At 40.2% G+C, this 20,348-nt stretch overlaps 1 pseudogene; it reads right to left on the reverse strand.

Moving 5' to 3' along the window:
• Positions 1–1,468: 1,468 nt before the first annotated feature.
• The window catches only part of LOC130851920 (cyclin-Y-like protein 1), a 39,745-nt pseudogene continuing 20,865 nt past the window's right edge, over positions 1,469–20,348 (reverse strand).

The following is a 20,348-nucleotide window of genomic DNA, read 5'->3' on the forward strand; positions in this document are numbered from 1 at the left end:
GAAATCCTCAAATAACTCACGTTCTGATTCTACAGTATTCCTGTAATTCCTTTCTCTCTCTATTCTACCTACTTTTACTTCTCCCTGCTTTTCCCTCTTGGCACAAAAACAATTGAAAATGCCATCTAATGCACTCTGCCACTGAGCACTGTAGCCAGTGATTTTCAGTGGTCTAAATTATCTTCAGGTTGAAAACAGCATAAGCCAAAGAAATAAATGACTACATCTTAACTAAAGGCAAGGATCAAAACAACTTACGAATGGTTAGTTTGAAAGTGCTTTAAAGCCAACTATCAGAGCTGATTGAAAACATCTGAGTTAGGCAGAGTCGTAATGTTATGTGAATAGTGAGAAGTGTTACAAACTCAGTAGCCAATATATTTTAATTAAAATAGTTTATTAGCTTTTCTTTTAATATAAACACGACGAAGAAAAACCACATAAATTGTAGCATTCTTTTCAAAATAAAACTGCAATCAATACTTTAGTTTCCAAGCTCCAAAGTCCATAAACAATATTTTTTGAGGTGGTAGACTGTAGTATTTTATACACCATTATTTATCATTTAGGTTTCTGTCCTTTAAAAGTGATGGAACCTGCAGCACTCAATATAATGTGAAGCCTTGCTATAAAGAGAGAAAGTATTTCTGGCCCAGAAATGCTCTGTTTACAGGCAAAATTCCTAGGACTGTATTTGAGAAGATAGGCAGAAAAAGATTTCACATAGTTGAGAACACTAATCTTTCTTTCTTCTTTCTTTCTTTCTTCCTTCCTTTCTTTCTTTCTTTCTTTTCTTCCTTCCTTCTTTCTTTCCTTCTTTCTTTTTAATATTTCAAGTTTAGGTGACATCATTACCAATCTCCTAAAAGACTGATTACTGGATCTCCCTGCCTTTTAAAGCCTGAGGTAAGGGTTCCTAAGGTTTATATGTTTCCTCTTAAAAATAGCAGAACTTGAAGTGAGACACCTACAGCCAGGTTATTAACACACAGGATAGAAAAGCTGTTTTACAGCACTTACTTTCCTATCACTACTATTAGGGTCCAATTCCTTTCAATTTATTACATGTGTATTAACACTGTTGTTCATAATTCCTTTACCAAATCTAGAAGAAGAAGAAAAAAACTTAGGTGATCAAGCAGGTTAACAGCCCAGCCTTGCAAAGGATTATTTTAAAAAGAGGAGGGGCAGGTCTATGAAGATATAAAGTATCCCCTGAAGTCCTAGTGCAATTTTAAGCTTTGATACTTGTAGATGTATAAATGTTACAGACTTACAAAACATCATTTGAAAGTTTAATTGAATGTCTTCTAAACTCATTTAAGTTTTGTAAATTTTAAATACTAAGCTCTTAATTTTAATTTTCTGTTTCGGCCCATTGTTTGCTATCTTCAAGAGGGGCTGAAACAAAAAATTAAAATTAAAAGCTTAATGTTTAAAATTTACAAAACTAAATGAGTTCAGAAGACATTCAAGTAAACTTTCAAATGATGTTTTGCCAGCCTGTAGCATTTATACTTCTGCAACAGTGTCCTGCAGTGTCAAGCACACTTATATTAAAGCTTAAAATTGCACTAAGACTTTTGGGACACCTATTTTATTACCTGCTTGCTAATTACTGGACTGCCATGTTGGCTGGGATTATGAAAATATCCTTTCATACAAGTATTTAACAAAGAGGAAAATCATCAGAAAATGAGAAGCACCATTATAGTCAAAAAGAAATGCAGCACGGACTCAACAGAAGTAGATGATAACATACTTTCTCTGCTTATGATCCCAAACACGCTAAGAATGCTAAGAAGTAGTGCTTGCAAAGAATTTGAATGACGAGTGTTATTCAGCAGCTTTTTGGTTTAAATCGATTGCCAATACTGACTAGCAGCTTCAATGATGTAGTAGGGAGGAAGAATCCTTCAAACCGAACAATGCCACAACAGTCTGTTTCTAAGTGGCTTTATGAGTTGTTAGGAGTCCCATGTTTTACTGGTAATACTGCACTGATTCTAAAGGAATATGCAGCAATATGGGGGAGTGGGGCAAGAAAAGCAGGGAAAACGTAAATCTTATATAGTGTCTTTAAAGTCTAAAAATTTAAACTGGTAATTAAAAAAACCTCACATAGTTCAGAGCTATTGGCCTATAGAGTAAGCAAACAACTGTGTGTGGGTTGGGCGCTTTTAGCTTTAGAGTGGTTTCTGTAACTCTGTTTCCATTAAAAAGGACAGAAGAGTGTGTTGCATTGACAAGGTCCCGTTCTTTGCTATGAGCATAATCCTTGCTGTCCATGAGTCTCTTGAATTCAATGTCTTTCTTTTAGGTGAAAATACTAACTGCTGGTTTCTGAACAGGAGAGGTGATATTTCTCCAGTCCTTGTTGCGAGGGGTTTATGATGTTACAACCCCTCACTTCTTCCTTAAGAGAGGATGGCGTTGGAGCACTGAATACCAATGAAATGATCAAAGCTCAAGGACCTTCTTACAGCAGCTCTGCCCAAGTCTTTGTATTCGTCATCACACAATCTGGAAATGGCCTAGGAAAGTCACACAGAACACAGGTACGATTAGGGGGGAAAAAATGTTCCAACCTTTAAAAAAAAAGGCATCATTGATAAGCCACACATCTACATTCTTTTAGATAGTTCATAGTTACTGCTACTTTGGATAGCTGATATCTACACTAACAGCCAATTCCCTAAGGTTATATCCTTTAAGGGCTATGATTAGATTGCTGGGGTAAAGGGGAACTTAAGGGTTATTGAAAAATTAGGTTCCCAAAGATAGGCTCCTAATAGCAGTATCATCTGTTACCTACACGCTTGATCCTTAAACATAAAGAACATACACTTGGGCTGAATCAGTGTTTACTCAGTTATTCAACTTCTATTCAATCTTCATCAGTAATTACATACTCTGAGAAAATTTTAATGAGGTAGGTGTGTGCTGAAGGCAGGAGAGGTCTCATGATTGAAGCACTAAAAGGCGCTATTTCACTTGCATGTAAATTATGATAGAAAAACATCTTACTCTAAAGTACCACCAAGGTACCACAGAGAGTGTCAATTTTAAATGTGTTCATTTCAGTTGTGAATTTTGCTGTATGCCCACCAAAAATCATAAGCCATAAATTACTTTGTCCCATGTACATTACCATTTCCATTAAAAACTTAAGTACTTTCTACATCCAGTATCTGAACCCACATTATACCTTCCAAGTATAGGTCTCTCAGGTTAGCCACTGAATCTTTGTCTAATAAACTCATGGGACTGAACTGTGATACACACACACACACACACACACAAACTGCAAGCTGAGTAAAAGACAGTTAAGAGTGCTAAGTAGATTATGTATATACCTATGATAAGGGATAAAACTGTAAATTATTCATGTATGGTTATATGTAAGTGTAGAGGTTCAGATGGAAAACCACTAAAACAGATTAAATCTAACTGAAAATATTCTGAATTATGGTTAAAGAAGAGATATCTACTTTTTTTTTTTTTTAAATAATGTGAGATCCCTGTATAAACCACAGGAAATATGATGCCAGGGTTAATAAGCTCTTCAAACTGTTAATTTAACAGCTTTCCATTTTCCTAATCACTGCTCAATACAATTTGGCCACAGACGCTGGCTCTGGTGGCTGACAGAAAACCCCAGTGAGCTCTCCTCACCTCTAGGTTCTGCGCCCGCTCTTTGCTGAGAGGAGCGAACAGAAAGCTCAGGTTGTTGTCATCCGCTAAGGAGCGGAGGTCAAAGCAGTATTTGACATAAACACTGGTAGGAACATTAATATTAAACTGAAGTAGCTCCAGAAAGTGCTTTTCCATCTCATTCCTGGGGGAAGAGAAGATAAAACCAACACAGGACAATTTTAGTCAACTGGGCTATTTTCAAAAATATCATTCTGAGCTACGAGGATGGCTCTAAATACTGTTTTGAAACAAATAATGGCTACCCAGCTGGATTAATACACTAATGTTCAAACAAGGTACAGCTATCTGTGGTCCTTTCTGCACCCCAGCACTTTGAGTTTGGGACAAGGGGGAAGAGGTTACGGCCCTCTTATGCTCTCGTGCTGCTGACTCGGGGGCTTATTCTTCGGAGTTCCATGAGTGCAGCTGTACGATTCATGCTCCACGCTCACTCACAAGGCCCCGCTACAGTGATCAGATGAAAGGAATGATGTATGTGGTTTATTAGCTCTGAAGAACCTGCAGACATTTTCACCAGGCCGGTAACAGGAAGGGGCTTATTGAAGTAGATACGCACCAACAAAAGGAGTGGGCACATCACCACGGCAACAAATGGATCCATCGAAAGCCACTGCTATTAACTCTGAGGGGGGAGAACTCTTGAGGCAACAAGGATTCATCTCAAATAAATAAATAAATAAGCTACATTCGATGAGAAGGGGAATCCCTTCCCCCTGCTCCAGTGCATGGGGCTGTGTCAAAGGGCCTAATGCAAGTTTCTGTTCACCTTAACCTTACTAGGGTGAGAAGTTGTCACTATGACAGGACAGGATGTACTTTCTAAGCTTTAGAAGGCAGTAAGCTTAAAGATAGCTGTCTTGGCTGGACTAAACCCACTTTATGATATGACCTCTGACAGAGCAGACCCAGATGCTCAGCCCCGCAGCCCCCTGCCTGGACAGAATGCGCACATGCCCGCAGAGGGCGAATTCAGTGAAGTGGGAAAGTAGAGTGCTGGCAGCAAGCCTTTGCTACATACCATATACAGCCATTTGCTTGCCAAATGTTTAAGTAAATAAACATAAAATTAGAGTAAATCTTACCATTTTCACAGCAATCACTAAATTTAGAGAGTTAATTATATAAGAATGGTAAATACCCAAACATGAGAGTGGCTTATTTTACAATATATTTGGTGTCTGGGTTTTAAACTGTTAATATTTTATCTATTGGATAAGTCAATAAATGCTTGATGTTCTCCTGTATGGAGAGCAGAGTATGAGCAGAAATGAGGTTTCTCATTTGTTGAACTTTAAACCTAACGGAACCTACTTCCAAAATTAACTTCCTGTTGTTATGGCCGTAAGTCTATAGAAATGTAAATCAGATAATGTTTTGATAATCAGCTAATCGGGACTTCATTTACTACAGGAATAAATGCACTTCACTATCCCTTTTATATTTTCTCCACTGATACATTTTAATTGTCTGGAAATACAGTACTTCATAGGATTAACATGTCTATTAATAGAGCCTTAATCACTGAAGAAAAGCTTTATGCCTACAGAATATGCACCTTCTTGTGTTTTTTGTTGTTTTTTAAATGGCTAGATGGCTGAAGAGCAGACCATTTACAGGTGCAGCAAATTTTCTGAACAGCAGCTGCTCAGTTTAACTTAGTCTTTTGAAGGGAAATATATTTTAATAAGACACATAAATGTTAGAAAGTTTTAGAGAAAAGCTGTTAGACACCAATTTTTCAATTTTGACTCAAAATGAGACCATTACAAACAGTAGTCAACAGCAGAGGGATGAAACAAATGTGTATTAAACACTCTGTGGTAATGCTTTCCAATTTCCAAAGATCGTAAACAAAAGCAGCCTATTATAAACATAACTCCTGGTGATTCTCCGTTCTACACAGAAAAGTGCTGCTTAAAATGTTTCTTCCTGCAGCTAGACACTGCCACCTAGGCTCCTGGGCTCACATCTATGAACACCCACACATTGCCCTGCATGTTCTCTGATGTTATAACTGGAACCAGAGCACCGGTCCGCTTAGTGGCAGGTTCTCAGAAAATTTCAGCTGCCATGACGGCAGGGTTGGTGTTTATGATTGCAAATTTTCCTTCCTTCAAGGGACCAGTTTAAAGACTGATGATACTGATGGTCAAAGTCACTTTAGTTTTTGCAACTTCCAAAAGGACTTCTATTCATTTCAAAGCCATTATCCGCCATCACACTGTTTACTACAATGGCTACCAGCAATATCCCCATGACTACTTAGTTTACATTATCACCAACGTGGACATTTTCACCAAAAGCCACTTTGACAGCTACCATCCCAACAATCACTGGTCCCTTCACTTCGTCACAAGTTTCCTCGCTTCAGTTTTAAATATGCACTTTGGTAATTCTGAATTATCTAGAGTAAGGTACAAAGGTACAAAAGCAAACTCTGGCCACTGCCTGCCATGATCTTGATCGGCCTCTTCTGTTCAATATAATCCAGACGTGTCCTTTCACATTTTCCTACACGCCACCCACAAAGACATTTTCACTGTCAAGTGAGCACTTCAAGAGTCTGCTAGAAATACCTCTCTGGCTCATCCTGCCTCCCACCCTTGGGGCCCTTCACCGCAGCCAGATTGGAAGCCTGGTGTTTCATGCCCATGTCAGCATTCCATCTGTGAGGAGCACCTGCCTAGTTAACTCAAGGTCCCACAAAGTGCTGCTGCGGTTGCTGAGTGCCCTGGGTGAGGCCTGGGTGATGCTTCCCGGTCTGAGAGATCAGAGTTTCCTAACTCAGCAGACCTATTTCTAAACATGGGCAATACTCCTAAATAGGGGAGGAGACAGGAACACAGGGATCTGAAACCTTTATACGTGGCTATCTGTACGTCATGGTTTCTATAACAACAAAACCTCAGATAAAAAGGAGGAAAAAGCAAATATACAATGTGTGACTCAGGCTGAAGTTATAACATCGCAGTAGTCTAGAGCCCTAAGACCTTAACGGTGGCCACTTACTTCAGAGGCCAGATGTGTGCCCCTTAAAAATGGTCTGAACCTGGTAGACAGCTTTAAGAAAGCCGTGAAGTTATTTACTATACCGTGTTGTTCTGTAGTGAGCTTGTAAAATGTCCGGCAAAAACCACTGGAAAAATAATTTCAATTTATCAAGCAGAATATTACAGCAATAACATATCAAGACCTACCAATTAATGATGGGAAATACGAATTGCTATACTACAGCTGGACAGGAAGAAGTCTGTAGTTTTATGCCTATTTCAGCTCTCTGCACAATATAACCTTTCTTAAAATGTAACATTTCTTAAAATGTAAACTGTATGGGAGCAAATGAGGTATTGGAAAATAGAAAGTTCACCATAACCTTACAAACTCACATGTCCTCAACTGTAATGTCCTTGAGGATCTGGCAGTCGTCCACATTCCATACAGCCTAATGGTCCCAAACGCTGGAGGCAAGAAGAATGGCTCCCAAAACAATTCTTTTCCAGTTAGTGGGGCAAATGTCGATCTCAGCATAAGTTAAAAGCCTTTCTAAGTAAACCTGCAAAAAGTAGAGCACTGGCCTTTGATTTTTGTTCAGTTTAAGTGCTGTGATAAGAATTGTTAGGAATGACAGATTTCATCTATTTCTGACATGCCTTTTATTCTTAGCTTCTACAGACTTTGCTTGGCCAGCCAAGGCCAGAAGCCAAGTCACAGTTGTGAGTCAGGTATTTCTGGTGGTCTGATATTTCTACTCTGCCCATGGGAATTGCCAACCCAATTTTGGTCACATGAATGAACGGACAAAGGGCATTTGAAAGAAAGGCATTGTGTTACTACCTCCCCACTTGTAAAGGGCAGCACATACAGCCCAGCATGGATTTCAACTGTTCAGTAAATGCCTGAGTGCCTGCATGTGCAATGTACCTACCATACCTGGTGATGGTTACATGGCAATTTTACATAACGCTTGAGTATGTAAAACTCTGGTAAGACTGAGCATGTCTTTATCTCCTCTTCAGAGTAACGAGTCCTTTTATGGCATGAACTTGAAGATAAAAACTGGTGGTCAAGAGAGCCTCCCAGTGGCTGCTGTGTGGCACAGCAGGACAGGCAGTACAGAGGGGCTTTCTAACTGTCGAGCATTCCCACATTCAATACCTTTTTAAGAAACGCACATGCATACAAAGGATAGTCTTTTTCATATCCCCTATTTTTCACATCTCCATTATCATTTAATAATTCACTTCTGTCTTACATAATCTGCAGCTTATTCAATTCGTTTGGTTTTAAGGCGGAAAGAGCTGCCCGTGTTTGTATCCCTGAGGCCCCTCTAAACCTGCCAGGCAGTTTGCGAGTGAATGTCATGATTTCTTTTACATGTATCAAATGTCTATTCTACAAAGAAATGGACGAAGTTAACAGCTGAGTAAAGATGAGAGAGGTAAGCTGTGATTTGTGGTCACCTCTGCATAAGAGTGTATTCGCCATTTCACAAAAAGAAAAAATCCAATTTTAAAGTGTATGTTTAACTATCTGAAGGTTATCAGATTGACAGCTCAGATTTGCCAATGCTCTCCAAACTCAACTGTGTTTTCAGACATGGATATTGAGATTATATGTGTATGTTCTGAGTGAAATTCTGCTCCCATTCCCCAGAGAACTCAGCACTCTCCAGTACCCTAAAAATGAATCTCCCTAACAAGGTTCAATTCTCTACGGGACTAATTAGAGACACTTAAAAGGACATTGGCAATCTCTCAATTTCCCCTCACCTGTACTGGCAAACCTGGTATGTGCCCACACTCATTTATACCACTTGCCCTCCTGTCTCAGTGGAAGTGAGATTTCTTTTCACTAAAGCCAACTCTTCTATGAATGAAGTTGATTCCATCTCACTTCTGCAGAACACTGTTCCCACAATTAACTTTTTGAACAATTTCTTCCTCTCTGTCAGAGATTTCCTCCACTGTGAACACTTACCTGTTCCCAGCCTATGCCCCACGACCCCTAGAATCTGTCCTCAGGAAACGCCCTGACAATGGCTCCTCATCGCCTCCTCTCCTTAGCCCACTGTCGTCCATCCCCTGCCGCCGTGGCTCTACTGAAACTACTCTTGCCACGGTCACTGGTGTCTGCACAGGGCTCTTCATCCCAACGCTGCCCAGCCCAGGCCTTCCCTCACAACTGAAAGACACTGCCACACACCTAGCTGCTGGGACCAAAAACCTCCATTTGAGTTCTCTTGCTCCAATCTGTTGGAGATTCTTGTTGTGTCTACCTTCCCTGGTAACCAGACCACTTTTCTCTTCTCCTGGGTTGGCCAAGAAGTTCGTCTGGGTTTTTCCCTACGATGTTATGGAAAAACCCAAATCAACTTCTTGGCCAACCCAACATTTGTCACTGCTGACTCGTGTTACTGCCGCTGCCTCCGGACTTCTCTGCCTCCGCTCTGACTCTCAACAGACTACAGTCTCTTCTCCCCAGAGCAGGCAGGAGAGCCTCTTAAATTAAGTGTACTTCATGTGCCTGCTCAAGATCTGCCAGAGTTTTCCCATCAAACAAATAACTTCTTGGCGTGGCCTGTAAGTTACAAGGCCCTGTGCGGTATGGCATTGTCCAGCGACCTCACCAGCTATGTTCTTTCCCTCATTCCCCACTCTGATCGCAACGGCCACCTTGCTGTTCCTTGAACACACAGGACATGTTCCTGTCTCAGAGCCTTGCACTTGTCCCTGCTGCCTGTAACGCCGGCGCTCCTGCTCTTCCTCGGTTCGGCCAGGTCCCAGGTTCAAACGTTACCTCTTTAAAGAGGCTCTTCCTGATCTTTCCAGTAAGCCCCTCTAATCACTTTATTCCTTTACCTTGCTTTCTCTTCCTGATTTTTACAACTACTTGAAATATTCATTTTTAAAAATACTCATTAAAAAAGATACTTATACTTTGCTGTATACCTGAAACGAACACTACATTGTAAATCAACTATACTCCAATAAAAATTAAAACAACAACAACAACAAAACTCAAAAAACCTGAGCACGACTTCCCTGGTGACGCAGTGGTTAAGAATCCACCTGCCAATGCAGGGGACATGGGTTTGATCCCTGGTCTGGGAGGATCCCACATGCTGCGGGGCAACTAAGCCCATGAGCCACAACTACTAAGCCTGAGCTCTAGAGCCCACAAGCCACAACTACTGAGCCCACATGCTGCAACCACTGAAGCCCGTGCACCTAGAGCCCGTGCTCCTGCAACAAGAGAAGCCACTGCAATGAGAAGCCTGCACACCACAACAAAGAGGAGCCCTCCGGCTCGCCGCAATGAGAGAAAGCCCGCACACAGCAACAAACACCCAACGCAGCCAAAAAAATAAATAAAATTAAAAAATTAAAAACAAACACAAAAACTTATTGTCTTCCACACTTGCTCCATAAAGGCAAGAATTTTATTCAACCTGTTCTCTCCTCCATCCCCAGCACTTAGAATAGGGACAGAGTCGGTATTAGGGGGTATTTATGACATGAACAACTCCTTGGCAGCAACTAGCACTTGGACCACACTCTCCTTCCTGAACCTCTCCTGGCGTCTCTTATGATTCCCTCCTGGGTTTCCTACCACTCTAGCCACTCCTCTGGGAACTTGCCCTTAAGTGCTAACAGTCCCTACAGATCTTCTACCCACTTTTTATTTTACATTCTTTCTCTGCATTTGAACAGCTCTACTTAATGCCCTCCCTCTAGCTAAGATTCATGCTCCAGTCCCATACAGTCGAATGATCACTACACGTTGCCACTCTGCTGTCTCACAGGTACATCACACTCAACATGTCTACAAAGAAATGCCCCTCTTCCAGCCCCAGATGCTCTCCTCCCTGCATTTCCTGGCTCTCCACATGCAAGCACCACTGCTGCCTCTCTCAAGCATGTGCTAAGCACTCCAAGTGGCCTGGAGCTCCACGGAAAGGCCTGTGTCTGATCCAGTGTCCACTGAGGGGTCTCTTTTCAAAAGGACAAGCCTCCTCTGCTAGATTCTGCCTGGACAGAAGCGGGCAGTGGCCTAACTATTCCTTCCCTCCGGACCATGCAGCTGACTTTCCCGTACAGGTGTGCTATAGGGAGGAGTAAGTAAAAGGATCCCAACTACCTCTCACTTGAATATGATTTATTATTCAAATGATCAAATCTTACTGTAGGAATTCAGTATGGATGACACAAAGGTCCTCACGCAACTGCAGTTTAGCAGGCTAACTAGAGTAAAGCCTTTCCAAGTACTGCTCGCACCCTAATCCTGGGCAACTCCACATGCAGGCACAAGAGGACAGCGGGGATGGTTAACACCATCATCCAAGAACAGAGAACTGAGGGCAGTAGTTCTCAGTCAGCTATACATCAGACTGTCTAGGTAATACAGCCTGGGACTCAGCTTAGAACTACACTGAGTCCGTTTCTGCCTGGGGACCAGATGAGTCATCGCCCCCATCCGACCACCACTGCACGCCTTGTCTGTGTGTACGTGTGTGCACTGTGTGTGCATGTGTGCCCTGAGATGTGGAAGGAGAAACCAGAACTCTCTCCTGCTGCCTTTAACAGCAATTGTTTTGTGATAAGAAGAGCAATGGCAACATTTTAAATCATAATGACTATTAAGCTCAAATGTGTATATTTTACTTTCTTTTGATAGGTTTCTCTTAGTAAAGTTCTGACCAACCTTTCAGGAACCTACTTTCACTTTAAAAACAGGACCACACCTTGTGTACAAGACAGAAATTTCTACAGATGCTTTATGAAAGAAAACGTATCTTACCAAAGTTATTATTGCATACTCAGCAGTTAGTTGTGCAGCTCTAAACAGAGTGCAAACAAATCTGTAAATGAATTTATGTTCAGGATCATGCTTAAAGTATTCCTCTGGAAGCTTTTCTTGCTAAAAGAAGAAAAAATGCAATATAAGCATCCACTGAAGAAAAATACTTAAAAGTACCCTTAAGGTAGCAGTCTTCACATTTGGGCCCACGTGCCCCTTAAATTAATTTTGGTTGGGTGACATGTCTTGGAGTCTTTTAAATATAAACAATGGGATCCTACAACACTACAGTGATTTAATACTCACCACCATTCACTAAAGAAAAACACAGGCGCAACCTCAGAAAATTTACATATTTCCATCTTTCTCCCCACAGAATTCTAACCAAATGTAAATTATTTATAGGTTCAAAAGTCTTGCTGATCACCATATGTCATCATACTTTGCTGCAATCAACTTTGAAAAAAACACTTCCAGGGTCCTGTAACCATAAGGCTCTAAGAATGTTCTGTCCTATACAGCAGTCACCAGCCACATGAGCCACATGTGGCCACAGAGCACCTGAAGAAGTGAATTTTAAAACTTCGTCATTTTAATTGGTTTAAAATTTAAGCAGTTTTCTAATTTTCTTCTTAGAGGTCTTACCACATTTGTTAGGTTTATTTACAAATATTTACATTCTTTGATGTTATGGAAAATCATCCTTCAAAAACATACATCTTCTGTTACTTGGGTATGTTTACTTATCTGCTCACTAATCATACAAAGCACAACTCAGCTCTTATCCATCACACCCCTTATACAACATGCCTTTGGTAAAATGACTAGACACAACATGGGGTTGGGAAGAAAACTTAAGAGGAAGATGATTTTGACCTCGAGCTGGAGGGAGTAATTTTCTTCTAGTAACTAATTTCAAAGCAAACCAGCATGAAATAAACAACTGTAAGAGAAAAATACTTCAATAAAACTGACACTTACTGTGAGTGGATGTGATCTCTCATCAAAAATATCCAGGGATCTATTTGCATCTCTATAAAATAAGAATATGCATTTAAAAAGTTAATTCAGGAGTTACTATCTTAGTAACATATCTCCTAGGAGTAGAGAGAGGAGTAGAGGAAGCTTAACCTTTGACAAAGCAAATCATTTTTTATAAATTCTTGTCCTGGATTCTGCCCTTAGAAAGGTTTCCTGACCTATTTTTATTCAGCACATCAAACTCTGAAACCTTTTCTACAACAACCAGCCAGAGCTGCCTTCACAAGCACTAACCCTCCCTAACAGGCAATGCTAGCAAACCAATATATTTCCATTCCTCTAACCTCACACTGAAATATATCAATACAAGAACTTTTTATAAAGCAGTGGTGGTGGGCAATAGTCTTCTAACTTCAATGAATGTGAATATGAAATTCAGTTTTTTCCATTTTTTCTCTTTCTTTATATTATATTCTTACTGTCTATTTCTTCTTGTCTCTCTTAAATAGTTTGAGTTAAAAATGTAATTGTCTTTTTATTTTAAAAGAGACCAGGCTTTTTATTTAACATTTCACCACACTAATACACTATGCTCATAATTTACACAGCAGTTCTCCAAATGTGGTCTGCAGGGCTCTGGGATTCTCCCCATCCCCTCTTCAGGAAGCCCAAGATGTCAAAACTGTTTTTATAAGAATACTAAGACATTACCTGCCTTTACATTGTTTGACATTTGCTGTGACTGCATAAAAGCAAAAGTGGGTAAAACTGCTGGTTTCTGAACTGTGGTACCAAACTCAATTAGAAGTCATTCAATTATTCACAGCTACTTGCAGTTAAAAAAAAATCTGCTTTACTTGAGAACATCCCTGATAAAATAATAAAAATTAATACTGTTCTTAAACCTTGATCCTTCTTTTTAATATTCTGAGTCAGTGGAAAGTATGCATTAAGCACTTGTACTTACTGAAATACGGTTATGTTAAGGAAAAGAATTTGTGACTTAGTGGTAAGTCACTTTTTTCATAGAACACCATCTTTATTTGAACCATTTTTTTCATAGAACACCATCTTTATTTGAATATACAACTGACAGTCATTCTTCCAAAAATGAACAAAGTGAGCCTGTTACTTCAAGGAAAATAACTCTAACGTATTTGTTGCTAATGATAAAATTCAAGCCATCAAGCTAAAAATATCAGGATTTTTGGAAAACTTGTAACTCCTATTGTGAGCTTGATCTACTGTGAGCTTGACAACTTCTCAATATTTAAAGACTTTTCTGGTAAGACTGGTGGTGATACTAACAAAAGTGAGTTTTGGACATTGTCTAAAGAAATGTGAACCTATACTTTCCAAATGACCGATATATAATAATATAAAATCATGTACCGGTAAAAAGATCCACTCTATGCATGACAGTTCCATGGGTATTAATTTAACATAGTATTTACTACAAGTTCATTGATATGATTTAGAATTCCATTTTAACTAATTTAAGAAACTAGCACATGTGGACTTTCAGTACAGTATCAAAGAATATACCAAATTATCCGAAGGCTTTAAAAATACACCTTTTCCCAACTATATATCTGCATGAGGCTGGATCTTCTTCATATTGTTTCTTCAAAACAAATGCCCGAAGACAGAGTAGATGTAAGAATTAGCTGTCTTCTATTAACAATGAGATACTCTTCTCTCAACTTTTGTGTTGCGGAAAACCGTTTAAAAAATGACGTATTTTAAACACTGGGGTTCCCAATCAGGGGTGATTTCATCCCCCAGGGGACTTCTGGCCATGGCTGGAGAGTTCTGGTTGTTGTCATGTGGAGGAAAGAAGAAGGCGCTCCTGGCATCTAGTGAGCAGAGGCCAGGTGTGCTGCTAAATACCCTACAATGCACAGGATGACCCCCCACAACAAAGCGTTATCTAGCTCAAATTTTCAATAGTGCTAAGGAAAACGTGGTTTTAACATACAATGGATTTAATTTTTTAATTCTCAATTTCAATTTCTAATATAGTAAATATCAATATAACCCACATAAACAAATACTCTGAGATACCCACTAACTTAAGAATTAAGTCTTGAGATAAAAATAAAAGACTCTCTTCAATATTATATTAAAAGCATTCTAATAATAAAAGCTTACTCCAATAATGTCTACAGTTATCACCTAACACTAAACATGATACCTTGTAAATTAATTAGCTGGAATAACACGATAGGTTTTAAAAGAGCTCACCTGTTCTTTATGTGGTAATATATTGCTAAGATCACACTGTGGAGGGAAAAAATATATTGTAATAATTGATTTTTATCATATTAGGCCTGAAGACATTTTGGAAAGGGGTGGGCGGGGAGGGAAGACCTTCCAGATGTCCAGTGGCCCTGACATCCTTTAATTCAGAACAGTACTCCATGGGTGCTTTCCCTCTGGTTTTAGGTTTTTCGGCTTTTAGCAAAATTAGGAGACCCAAACTGCCAGATATGCTGTTAGAAGACGTGTTTTGGTTATTATAATATATAAATTATTACATATTTCCCCTGTCATTTGTCCTTCTACCCACAGAAACTTTCGTCCTGTACAAGCTATATTTATCTATACACATGCTTAGTTCAAGCCATACAGTAGTTGGTGTGTGCGTGTGTGGCTTTTTTGTTAGGCCCTGCATCTCAGTTGATTGAGTTCACTATCCACCTACCCATCCATTTTCCATTATTTCCCTAAAAGTAAATAATAAAAGTGCTCTATACCAAATAAAATGATTTAAAATCACTTTTACCTAATTATTAGAAATTTTAATAGCAAAATTTTACAGCCACAAAATTGATGCTAGGTCTAGCTACCCTGGAATAAGCAGTGCTAATAATGCAGCATACTACAACACAATATACTACCACTGACAGGTATTTCCAAATTACTTAAAGTATTAATGAACAGATAGATAAAAGTCCTCAGATACTCTTTAGGTTCCTATATTTCTAAGTTATTCACAGATGTTGTGTATGAGGCAACAAAGGGGTTCTCTGGTTAAGTTATATGTTTCCCTTTGTTCTCAGTGTCTAAAATGAAACTCAAAATAATTGAGGGAAGGCAAATCTGAATTTTGTAAGTAGGTCCATAGAATCTTAGCACTTGTATAAAGACCTGTAACACTGTGAGCATCAAAGATGGATACTTCTCTAGTGCTTCAAAGTTTCATCTTCCAATTGATTTTAAAATCACAGAACTAGAAGTTATATGATGAAAGGACCACTGACCCTTAGATGACATTTAATTAAACAACTCATTTTACAGATAAGGGAACCAAGGCTTAAAACTGGCTTACCCAAGGTCCCACCAATTATCAGAAGCAGTTCTCTTTCTCCTACCCTCAAACCAGACAGTGGCTCCCAAGCTCGGCTGCACACTGGGATCACCTGAGAAGCTTTAAAAACTGCCTGGCTTCTGCTTCAGAATGTTCTGATTTAACTGGCATTGGGTATGATTTGTGCATCAGGATTGTTTTTAAAGATCCCCAGGTGACTGCAATGTGCAGCACAGTTTAGGATGAATGAGTTAGGGTTAAGATCAGAATCACTCGGGATGCTTTTGTCCATAGAATCATGCCTCGCAACATTCCCCCGCTTGTCAAAAAGTGCGTGTGTGAGAGAGAGACAGACACACAGACACTGTGTTTTGGGGGCCGGGGGGAGGTGGAATCCATGTGTTTAGAGATATATACCTTGAAAAAGTTGCATAAGTGATTCTAATAAGGCTCACCTACCCCACTGAGAACAACTACCCCACTGAAAACTAATCTCATGATAAAACATTTTTCAAAATCATTCCTAAAAGCCAATTGGCCCTATCAACTAGCTCAGTAAACCTTTATTTCACCAATAATGATTGTGCTGAATGATCATTTTTAAAACTTAATGAGAGCTAATTAAAATTTACTGTACTTCCAAAAATTAGACTAAATTGGAAAAAAAAGGCATGAAACCTACTTGTCTGAGCAAGGTTAATCTTTAAAACTACGTTTGAAGTATATACTAGAACATCAGGCTCTTTTGAATTCAAAAGAAGCTGTGACTCTAGCCAAAGTAGTGATTTTTTTACCCACAGATTTAGTGTCTTGGCTAAATAAAAACATTCAGTGCCAAAACTCAGGACTTTAGAGACAGACAGGGCTCCGTTTTTGCTGAAACATGATTTGACCACAACTATTATCGTAAGTAAGACAGGAAAGTTGCATTACTATGATTGTGAACTTGCTGTTTTTAACTAGAAGTTACTGATAATTTACATAACTAAAAAAAGGCTGGCACATTAAAAACAAATTATTTATCTTTTTAAGACGGAAAATAAAATTAAGGAGATTAATATTTTCAAATAGCATTTCCCAAACTGTGCTCTGCAAAGTCAACGTTCCGGGGACAACACCAAGGGAGTCAGAAAGCTCTGCACCCTGTTTGGTTTTTCCTTCTCTCTCTTAAATAAACTCGAAAGGTTCATCATTAGGGTGTTTTGAAAGTGCATCTCCAATTGTGGACCATGAGGTGCTCCCAGAAATTAAGGAAGAGTTTTCATCATCATGACACTGTTCACGTCTTAAGTATACACCTGACCACAGCCACGTTTCCAAAACTTCATCTCTTTTATTGTTCTTCTGCTGTGACTGATACGGTGTGTTGGAGACGTATTTATAGATATATAAACAAAAATTAAATGTATCTCAAGTTAAAACCTCAGTCGAACAAACTGCATCTACAAAGAAATTAAGCTTGAGAGTGTGTTCCTTAAGAATGGTTTGATATATTTTCCCCCTCTTTCAGGGTCAGGAAGAAGAAGTGAAATTTCATCCAGAAATAGTGTAGGAAAAAAAATGCACAGTGGGATAAATCTGACAAAATCCAATGAAATTTAAATGCAGATTCACTATGGTGCCAGTAGGGACAAGCTGTTCCTTCTTCTAAGGGTAGCTTCCAAAGTAGTATACATTGTTTTAGGACTACAACTCATAAAGAAATCATTTTTTCTAGAACTATCCAATACAAAGGCCCTCTCCTCATTATGTTCAACAAGGTCTTAACAACAGAAATGGGGGGGTGGGATGGAGTCAAGATGGCGGCATGGGAAGACGCGGAGATCGCACCTCCCCACAAATAGAAGTTACCGGAGGCCAGTGGGGGACCTGAGGCCCAAGCAGACCGCAGGAACCCCGCAGCAACCAGTTAGGACCTGGGGGAAGTCAGGGGGGTGGGGAAAGGGAAGCCTGACTGGACCAGCACCCCTGGGGTTTGGCTGGAAGAGGGGAGAGGTTCCTGCCTAGAGGGACTGCTGGGGGCTGGGGAGATCGGGGAAACCGTGATTGGGTTTCTCCCACCCAGGAGGCCAGAGGGCCTGCTAAGCTCCCTGGCTTGGGGGCCTGCTGGGCTCCCCAGCGGGGTCCTCTACCCTCCCAGGCCCCCTCCGGGCTACCTGGGTCCTGCGGGGTATGGAAGGAGGGAGGAGGGGCGAGGAGGTGGAGAGGCAGGCAGGAGGGGGTGGGAGCTTTGAGATTGGGGGACAGGGGAGGCTGGAGGGCATTTCGCCTGCTCTCTTGGCCAGGGAGGCCAATTGGGCTCCCCAACCTGGTCCTTCATTCTCCGGGCCCCCTCCAGCTGCTTAGAACCTAGGAGAGTGAGGGGCAGGGGAGAGGAAGAGAGGCAGACAGGGACCCTACAAGACTGGGAGATCTGAGAAAGTGCGGCAGGCATTACCCTAGCCCAGTTGGCCCTGGGAAGCCTGTTGAGCATCAGAGTCTGGTCTCCTGCCTTTCAGTGTCCCCTGCAGCTGTAAGCGTTCTAGGGGAATAGGAGAGAGGGGGTAGGAAATAAGAGAACCCAAGGGGGAGGGGCCCTCCGAGACTGGAGGACTAGGGGAAGTGCTTGCATCTTTCCCACCAACTTGGGCCCAGGGAGCCTGCTGGGTACCTTGACCTGGTCCTTTGCTCCCAGGACCAGAGGCATTTCTGGGCCCCTCTACCTCATTGGACCTAAGCCCCATTCCCCACCATGCCCAGGGTCTTCTCTAAGGGTAGGCTCGGCCCACTGCCTAACATCCCCCCACCCACCCCCACCCTTGTCTAAGCCTCGTCCCCACAGCCAAGGCCTTTTCTGGCTTTTTTTTTTTTTTTCTTTTTTTTCTTCCCACCCCCTCACTTAGGATATTGCAATTGTTTTACGATCCAGTTGTTGCTCCATCATTTTTTTTTCTAACACATCTGTTAGTTTCCTACTACTGTATTTTTTAGCTTGCTATTGTTCTCCTGTTCTCCTACCTTTTTTGTTTTTTGTTTTTTCTTCGTTTTCCCTGCTCCACACAGCTTGTGGGATCTTGATACACAAGCCCAGTGCCAGGCCTGTGCTCCTGAGGTGGGAGCTCTGAGTCCAAAACATTGGACTAACAGGGAAACCCACTTCCCAGGAAATATCCTTTACCGTGAGGTCTCCCAGAGGTTCTCAACTTAACACCAAGACCCAGCAGGAACACAATTCCACCCATCCAAAGTGGGGGGGGGGGGGAATGAGACTACAAAAAAATATGCCACAGATGAAGGAACAAGGTAAAAATACACAAGAACAAATAAATGAAGAGGAAACAGGAAAATTGCCTGAAAAAGAATTCAGAGTTAAGATAGTAAAGATGATCCAAAAATCCCGATAACAAAATAGAGAAAATACAAGAAACAGTTAAAAAGGAATCAGAAGAACTAAAGAGCAAACAAACAGTACTAGATAACAAAATAACTAAAATTAAAAATACTCTAGATGGTATAAACAGCAGAATAACTGAGGCAGAAGAATGAATAAGTGAATTAGAAGATAGAATGGGGGGAAATAACTGCCACAGAGCACAAAAAAGAAAAAAGAATAAAAAGAATGGAAGACAGTCTCAGAGATCTTGGTGACAACATTAAGCGCACCAACATTCGAATCATAGGCATCCCAGAAGAAGAAGAAAAAAATAAAGGGTCTGAGAAAATATTTGAAGAGGTTATAGTGGAAAACTTCCCCAGCATGGGAAAGGAAATAATTAATCAAGTCCAAGAAGCGCAGAGAGTCCTATACAGAATAAACCCAAGGAGAAATATACCAAGGCATGTATTAATCAAACTAACAAAAATTAAACACACAAAAAAATATTAAAAGCAGCAAGAGAAAAGCAGCAAATAACATATAAGGGAAAACCCATAAGGATAACAGCTGATCTTTCTACAGAAACTCTGCAAGCCAGAAGGGAATGGCAGAATATATTGAAAGTCCTAAGAAAGAAAAACCTACAGCCAAGAATACTCTACTCAGCAATAATCTCATTCAGATTCGACGGAGAAATCAAAAGCTTGACAGACAAGCAAAAGTTAAGAGAATTCAGCACCACCAAACCAACCTTACAATAATTGCTAAAGGAACTTTTCTAAACAGGAAAAAAAAGAGAATGAAATGACCTACAAAAACAAACCCAAAACAATTAAGAAAATGGTAATTGGAACATACATGTCAATAATCACTTTAAATGTAAATGGATTAAATGCTCCAACCAAAAGACACAGACTGGCTGAATGGATACAAAAACAAGACCCTTGTATATGCTGCCTACAAGAAACCCACTTTAGACCAAGGGACATATATAGACTGAAAGTAAGGGAATGGAAAAAGATACTCCATGCAAATGGAAACGAAAAGAAAGCTGGAGTAGCAATACTCATATCAGACAAATTAGACTTGAAAGTAAAGACTATTAAAAGAGACAAGGAAGGACACTACATAATGATCAAGGGATCCATCCAAGAAGAACATATAACAATTGTAAATATCTATGCACGC

This window comes from Hippopotamus amphibius, chromosome 4 (assembly GCF_030028045.1).
Source record: "Hippopotamus amphibius kiboko isolate mHipAmp2 chromosome 4, mHipAmp2.hap2, whole genome shotgun sequence".
Classification (NCBI taxonomy): Eukaryota; Metazoa; Chordata; class Mammalia; order Artiodactyla; family Hippopotamidae; genus Hippopotamus; species Hippopotamus amphibius.